The sequence below is a fragment of the Branchiostoma floridae genome, unplaced genomic scaffold, assembly GCF_000003815.2.
Source record: "Branchiostoma floridae strain S238N-H82 unplaced genomic scaffold, Bfl_VNyyK Sc7u5tJ_1363, whole genome shotgun sequence".
Lineage (NCBI taxonomy): Eukaryota > Metazoa > Chordata > Leptocardii > Amphioxiformes > Branchiostomatidae > Branchiostoma > Branchiostoma floridae.
In genome coordinates, this window is record NW_023365708.1 from 1 (window position 1) to 7,393 (window position 7,393).

At 41.0% G+C, this 7,393-nt stretch overlaps 1 long non-coding RNA gene across 1 annotated transcript; it reads left to right on the forward strand.

The window, feature by feature from the left end:
- The first annotated feature begins 35 nt into the window (after positions 1-35).
- Positions 36-1,250, forward strand: LOC118407488. The gene is made up of 3 exons (XR_004830154.1): positions 36-114; positions 394-518; positions 1,104-1,250. It is a non-coding gene; the product is annotated as an uncharacterized LOC118407488 (long non-coding RNA).
- Positions 1,251-7,393: the final 6,143 nt, after the last annotated feature.

Below are 7,393 nucleotides of genomic sequence, written 5' to 3' on the forward strand. Positions count from 1 at the left end.
AGCGATAGTTCAAATCACTAGCTGTATCTGTTTCAGATGTTGACCTCTGCGCCAACAACCCATGTCCTCCAAACTGGGGCTGCGATGACTTTGGTTACTACTTCATCTGCAACGGTTAGTAGAGACACCATACGTTTCATAGTTGAGTCTTACATAGCTGCAAATCAAGGTCTTTCGATCGTAAATCCGCGGCCGTAGGACTGTTTTAGGTACATTCACGATTTTGCCATCGAAAGATATGTTCGCAGAGTACTATTTGAAAAACGTGAAGCCAGGAGTCGGCCTGAATGGGACAAGGTATGCAAAACACGTAGTCAAGAGCTTACATATGATATATTTAAATGCATTTCGGCTTTTGGCTCATGACATTTGTATTGTAATAATTCTCCCCAGGCTATGGGCGTGCGGACCCAGGCCCGTACCGCTGTGAGAGCTTCTCCTGTCCGTTCGGCTGGTCCTGTCAGGACGTGGGGCAGCTCTCCTTCACGTGTGGCGCACACGCCTAGAGTCCCACACACGTGAGCAAACTATCATAATTACTCCTTACTTAGTCTCTGAACGACTGAACAAAACACAGTTCAATACAGCTTTTATTACTATATTAAACAACATACAATGATAACCGCCAAATCACTTCCACTACCCTTTATTCCCATCTTATTATTTTACAAATCTATTATTGCTCTTTCTTATTCATAACCTTGACCTAAGGCCTAGGGCACTACTGTAAAGCTGTAAAGCAGTGGCCAAAAGAAAAGTTCAATACCGCCTTTATTATAATTATTAACTTAATCAACATGCAATCTTCATTCCCATCTTGTTTCAGATTTATTATTGCTCTTTCTTATTGTTAACCTTATTCCCAGGCCAAGGGCCCTACTGTATAGCTATATAAAGCAGTGGTCACACCATTATATTGGGCAACCCTAGTCAAGCACGACAGAGCTACATAAGTTAATAATTATAGGGTGCAAAGTTGATAAGAAAAAATAATGTTAGATATGAAATACTAAACAATCGGATCATACCTTTCCCTTGCTGAATAATATATTGTTGTAAAGTTTTGTAACGTTTTGCTGCCCTCTTTGAATCTGTCCACACAGGGACTCCGCCTAAAGGAGCAGGACTTAAGAAGAGTCGCCACCCTGTGGATGCATCTCACTCCTCCTTCAGCAGCTCCTGAGCTTAGTGCTATGCTATTGGCAGAATTAGTAGCTTTGGGCGAAAGCAATAAAATGGTTAAACCTGAATCACTTGCCGTCTAGTTGTTGTGTGATGTTTGTGTTTCATGGCATGTGTCGTCACTTATAGACTTGGTAGTTTGGAAATTAGATCACACATGACGTTTATGTCTGGCATTTCGCGGTGTAAAGTGAACTTTGTGCTGATAATAATCGCGTTGTGGAGGTCAAAGTTCATCAAAGGCCGACTTACTGTTCATATTTGCCTTCTCAAGACATGTACAATAGCTATCAGAATCCTTTTACAACATTTCAGAATAGATGGTTCCAGATATTATTTTTATTAAGCTACTCGGTGGAAGCTATCGTCTTGCTCCGAAAGTTGATAGGATCTATTGCACATTAACCCCGCAATATTTGTACATGTATAATTATGTAATTTGATACTCCTGGTTGACACTATTTGCAATAGATTGACTAGAGGCACAGTCATGGTTTTAAGGCCAATCACCCCCTATCTGGCATTCATTCATTGACATAGATGTTACAATATTAAATCACCGGTATCTATAAATTATAATAAACGTCATCAGACAGCCACATGCGGCCACAAGGAGGGTAGAAGTTATGTACCGGTTATTTCCGTTAGGAACACCGGTGTGACAGCGTTCTCGCCCCCCCGTGATATCGCCCCCCCGGGGGCAAAATCACTAGTGTTTTCGCCCCCCCCCGGGGCAGGATCACTAGCGATTTCGCCCCCCCATCTCGCCCCCCTCTGGTGATTTCGCCCCCCCTCCCGGGGCGAAATCGCTAGTGATATCGCCCCCCCTCCCGGGGCGAAATCGCTAGTGTTTTCGCCCCCCCCCTTCCCGGGGCGAAATCGCTAGTGTTTTCGCCCCCCCCTTCCCTTCCATGTGTATTTACCTGTTAGTATTCTAACAGCAGAGGAACAGGTGCGCATAGCTGTTAATGAGAAGTGTCTATTTACCTGTTAGTATTCTAACAGCAGAGGAACAGGTGCGCGTAGCTGTTAATGAGAAGTGTGTATTTACCTGTTTGTATTGAACAGGTGCAGGAATAGGTGCGCATACCTTTATGGTGATTAGCATATATTCAACTGTTAGTTTTCTTTCAACTCGAAACAGGTGTGTTTACCTGTATATTGATAATCCTATATTTACCTGTTAGTTATGAACAGCCCAGAACAGCACAGGAACAGGTGTGTTTACCTATATGTTGATTAGCATGTATTTACCTGTTGGTTTTGTTTCAATTCGGATACAGGTGTGTATTGAACACCGGTTAGTATTATCAGCACAGGAACAGGTGTGCTTACCTGTACATGTATGTTGATAAGGATGTATTTAGCTGTTAGTTTTGAACATCACAATTTGTTTCAACTCATAGACAGGTGTGTATACCTCTGTGCTGATTGGCAAATATTTACCAGTTTTGTTACAACTCAGCAACAGGTGTGTTGATATGCATATGTTAATATACGTTCGTGATGTTAATAAAAGTCACCACAAAATGACAACAAAAATGTATCTGTTTTATTTCAATGCAAAGTGTGCTTGCACCCAACCAGGTAGGATCGGCTTCACAGGTACTGTATCTCATCTTAACATACTAAGGTGTCACGTATATATTGTTCCAGGTAGCTCGATTAATATGCAGTAACAAGCTGCAAGTTAAGTATCTTAAGGCTATGTAAAAAGTAGGTAAATATATACAAAAGTTTATATATATATATATACAAAAGTAGGTAACAAGACAGTGCTAATCATTATCACAGCAATAGGATTAAGCTTCAACCGAACACTATAGAAAACGGGAAGGATATTCCTAGGGGGGGCGAAAACGCTGGGATGGGGGGGGGGCGAAAACGCCAGAGGGGGGCGAAAACGCTAGCGATCTCGCCCCCCGGGGGGGCGAGATCGCGGGGGGGGCGAGATCGCTGTCACACCGGTACCACGCTGCACGCTTGTCTGTCTAAATGTGACGAGTACGTCTGGCACGTCCGTGTAGTGTACGGTAAAGGCGACCTTTGGGCTACTTATTGTGTCAACTGGTAGAGGTCATAGTTCACCATAGAAAATGGCCATCGGCAGTATTTTCAACATCATAAAAAAAGGTATCAAAAATCCTTCCGAATACTTTCGTTGCTTTAATTAAGCTACTCGGGGTCTAAACCCCTTTGCTACAAACGATGTATTCAGTTTGTAGCAAAGGGGATTGTAGCAGATCACTGTCCGTGACCGGTCATGGGCCATGTTGATTTGATCATATGGGTGACATCTGCGGGAGAATCAACTTTCGGCTGTTTCCAAATAGAAGTTTTCAGCCGTACTGTAAATGGTACAAAGCAGCTGCAAAATAAGCAAATACATGCAGTAGATTGCAAAAACAAATATCTGAAAACGTATACTAATGCCATAGAATGCCAACGTCAATTCCAAGATCAAAAAGAACAAAAATGAAGAGTCTATATTTTTCGGTATATAATACTCCGTGCGTTATGTTATTCGTTCGACCTCTGGATCCCCAATCACTTAGATTTCATAATGAAGCCAACCTTTTTTTATTCGCATGCTCGCATAAGTTTTGAGATTTTCAGAGGATGTCATCCATACAATCAAATCAACATGGCATAAGTTTACCTGTCATTAGACCTATTAGATAAGCATGCCTACTGGACATGATCAATAATGACAGCGCAAACAAAATATGACTTTCAAGAGTCAAAGTTAAAGCATCATTCCCAGACTTAATTTTCAAACAGATGTAAGGATATAGCTCGGTATCAGTGCGTCTTTATAATTAGTCTGAGACTTTCTACCTCTTTCCTGACCAGCTGAGTTGTTAATTAGATGATAACAGATAAGCGTTCAGCCATTTCGTTAGTCTTGGTCGCTGTATATGGGAATAGACAGCTGCGAAGTAAGGAAGTTTACACACTCCCGTTGTAGATACCACAAATGGGAATCTGGCATCTGGCACCGATAAAATCGATCATGAATACGTCCTACAGTGCAAACGAGGCCTTTAATGCAGTCACTGTATCTCAGGCTTCATACGGCGACAACTCTACATCACAATGAGATGTGCGCTTCTCATCTGGGTTTTGGGTGTGTTCTTAGTAAACTGTAAAGGTAAGTAGTGAGCACTATCAAACGTCAATCTATTCTATATGGTTTCAAATCAATAGCATAGATATTCATTATCAATTTTCGTCCGATCCCCCACACCAAGTTTGTATCGTACAAAGCAGATATAAAAATAATCAAATATATTCCGCAAAAAAAGAAATATTGCAAAACGGTACTTGTGTCGTAGAATAGCAAAATCGATTGTGAAGAAATAAAAATGAAGGATAAATTGTTTGTGATACCATACTCATGTTTGACATTTGTTCAACCTTCCTGACCACGTATGAAGGCTAATGATTCGCATGCCCGCATAAGTTTTGGGGTGTCCAGAGGATGTCATACATATAATCATTAAATGTTAAGTTAAACATACGCAAAACTTCTCCTTGGAATATAATGTTGGCTCTAATAATTAGTTTCATTTGGAGGTTTCTATGACTAACATATGCTGCGCGTGAAATATATTTTTGTTGATAGAATAAACACTTTTGTCTCTTTATTCTTACGTACATAAACTCATTTGTCGTACAACATATGTGAATACTTGGTGATGCCATCCATATAATCCAATCAACACGGCCTTACAGGAACAACAGAAATTAAAGAATTTTATTATGCCTGCCTGTGTATTACTAGTGCTATCATACAATATCCATATCTACGTTTATCTCTCTAAAGGCGAAGAAGCCTATCTGACTTCCCTCCGGGGATGGGCCTACTACAAGGTTCGTGCGTCAGGCACGATGACGTCATCCAACATCAAGAACACGTGTGAAGCTGCTGGGTACATCATGCCATGCCCATTCGCACCAACGTGTCAGTATACCCCAGCAACTTGTACAGATATAGGTCTGCTGGGTGATTATTGCGGTGGACCTGCAATGGGTGAAATCTCCCAGGATTTATGTAGAGACCTTCCGACACGATGTGATGTAATGCAGGGCACATTTACACCACTCACTGGACGTGGTGGTGATGCTGTTGGTGTCCTGCCGATCACAAGACCAAATGCGTGGCTAGATGGATCAGACTACAGCGATCAATTCGCCTTCTGTGCCAAGGGTAAGTAAATTTATAGATAGTTATAAATAACAACGCAAAATCACCAACCAATTAATTTCTGGTCTTGAATCCATACCTCCACCCTCATAAGCATACATCCACTTCTATAACCATTGATGCCAATTCATCCCAGCAATATAGATAAAATGTTATTGAAACATATAATGTGTGGACAAGGTCGGGATTACTCAACCAAGCCAATCTACGTTACCGCTTTTTATGCTCATGTTACATATTCCCTCTATCTCATAAATATAATGCCTACTAAATGGTAGAAGCATCTTTCTAATTATCTAAACGCGTGTACGTGTGCACTGTCGATTAGAATACTGCCCAAGGACATAATTTCTAGTGCTTCTCGAGCTCCCTTTATTACTGTGTAGAACTGCCTGAAAAGGATTACTGTAATAATATTAATGATTCTGCATCTCATAGATTACCAATGAAAATGAAATGAATATATTGTACCGTATCTAACTAAGTACAGTAGACGTCCTGCGTGTTTACACACTCTTGAAAAAACACGACATCACATTTTTACTTTTTTATTTGTGGCGTTAGATAATGAAAACGTCTATTTTACGATGATACTGCTTTTTTTAGATATCGACGAGTGCGCCTCGGATCCCTGCCACCATGGCGGCACCTGTGTGGACGGAGTCAACTCCTACACCTGTCAGTGTGTGCCTGGCTTTACCGGAGACGACTGTGAGAATGGTAGCATCTTTCTAAATTATCTAACGCGTGTACGCTGTCTTCAGCTTCACCTCTTCAAATGTGATCGTAATGCTGCCCCAGGAGATACTTTCTAGTGTTTCTCACTTTATTACTGTGTAGACCTACCTAAAATGATAACTGTAAAGATGAAATGAATATTGTACCATCTAAGAACAGTAGACGTCATGCATGCATGTTTCCACACGTACGAATAAACCTCTGGTAACATGACTTTTTACTTTCACTTTTGACAATTTTATTTGTGGCGTTAGATAATGAAAACGTCTATTTTACGAAGTTACTGCTTTTTCAGATATCGACGAGTGCGCCTCGGATCCTTGTCAATATGGCGGCACCTGTGTGGACGGAGTCAACTCCTACACCTGTCAGTGTGTGCCTGGCTTCATCGGAGACCGTTGTGAGAATGGTAGGACCGCTTTGTACCTTCCTCTATCTTATAATACCTACTAGCTATTTGATATTTGAATACTTATCATACCACCCATGGCCATGGTTTTCTCAATTTCAGCTAGTGAATTTAACATATCGCTTGATTATGATAATGCAAACATTCATTGATATCGATGGAGAGATGTGTCTAAAATTTTGCTTGTCATCGAGGTAGCCTTTTACGGACATAGAGAAATGAAGTTAAAATATCAATATTGCTCAATTCGATATGTCGATAATTTGTTGAACCGTGGGAAGACAAATAGATGGAAGACATTATCGATATTGAGGCCCAGAACAGAGACTTCGAACCCAGTTATATTTTTGCAATAACATGCGACCCTTTACCAACGAAAACAAATCCGAAAAGTCGTCTCTAATATATATAGCGCATTCATACAGTTACATCTTTTCTAGACATCGACGAATGTCTGGAGGGTGCGCATGCATGTCTGTACGGTGCCACCTGTCAGAACACAAATGGGAGCTATACCTGCACCTGCAGAGATGGTTGGACCGGTCGGTACTGTGAAACAGGTCGGTGAATATGACAAGATGCTTTTACATAGTTAGGATAAACCTGTTCTTCAACTAGATCTCTTTTACATATCAATTCACAGCTAGGATATATAAAACCTCTCCAACAAGATCTCTTCAGTGTCACTGACAAAAACTGCTGGATAGCAGTTGAAACCGGTGTACCGAAAGTGCGAAAAGGAACGAAAAGGAACGAAAAGGAACGAAAAGGAACGAAAAGGAACGAAAAGGAACGAAAAGGAACGAAAAGGAACGAAAAGGAACGAAAAGGAAAGTACCGAAAGTGCGAAAAGGAAC